Raw genomic sequence first — 1,165 nt, forward strand, 5'->3', positions numbered from 1 at the left:
CCTCCTCTAGCTTATCTCTCCACCCTTCAGGCTCTCTGCCTTTATTCCTGATGAAGGGCTTTTGCCCGAAACTTCGATTTTACTGCTCCTCAGATGCTGCCTGAACTGCTGTGCTCTTCCAGCACCACTAATCCAGAACCTGGTTTCCAGCATCTGCAGTCATTGTTTTTACCTAGGAGCAGGAGTAGGCCATCCGGCCCTTTGAGCCTGCTCCGCCGCTCAATAACATCATGGCTGATGTTTTCATGGACTCAGATACAATTACCCGCGCTCTTACCATATCCCTTAATTCCTTTATTTTTCAAAAAACATCTACCTTAGTTTTAAAAATGTTTACTGAAGTAGCATCAACTATTTCACTGGGCAAGGAATTCCATAGATTAACAACACTCTGGGTAAAGAAGTTCCATCTCAATTCAGTCCTAAATCTGCTCCCCCTAATCTTGAGGCTGTGCCCTCTTGTCCTAGCTTCACCCACCAATGGAAACATCCTCCCTACTTCTATCTTATCCATTCCCTTTATAATTTTATATGTTTCGATAAGTTCCTGCCTCATTCTTCTGAATTCCAATGAATATAATCCCACTCTACTCAGTCTCTCCTTATAAGTCAACCCCCTCCATTCCAGAATCTACCTAGTGAACCTCCTCTGCACTCCCTCTTGTGCCAGTGCATCCTTTCTCAAGTAAGGAGACCAAAACTGCACACAGTACTCCAGGTGTGGCCTCACCAGCATCCTGTATAGCTGTAACATTACCTCTCTGCTTTTAAACTCAATCCCTTTAGCAATGAAGGACAATATTCCATTTGTCTTCCTAATTACCTGTTGTACCTGCAGACCAATGTTCTGTGATTCATGCACAGATATATTTCCCTCCCAGGGATATATTTCCCTCCCCTCCCCTATCAGCGTTCCGAAAAGACCACTCCCTCCGTGACTCCCTCGTCAGGTCCACACCCCCCACCAACCCAACCTCCACTTCCGGCACCTTCCCCTGCAACCGCAAGAAATGTAAAACTTACACCCACACCTCCCCCCTTACTTCCCTCCAAGGCCCCAAGGGACACTTCCATATCCGCCACAAATTCACCTGCACCTCCACACACATCATTTATTGCATCCGCTGCACCCGATGTGGCCTCCTCTATATTGGGGAGACAGGCC

The sequence above is a fragment of the Chiloscyllium plagiosum genome, chromosome 27 (genome assembly GCF_004010195.1).
Source record: "Chiloscyllium plagiosum isolate BGI_BamShark_2017 chromosome 27, ASM401019v2, whole genome shotgun sequence".
In the NCBI taxonomy this organism is placed as follows: Eukaryota; Metazoa; Chordata; class Chondrichthyes; order Orectolobiformes; family Hemiscylliidae; genus Chiloscyllium; species Chiloscyllium plagiosum.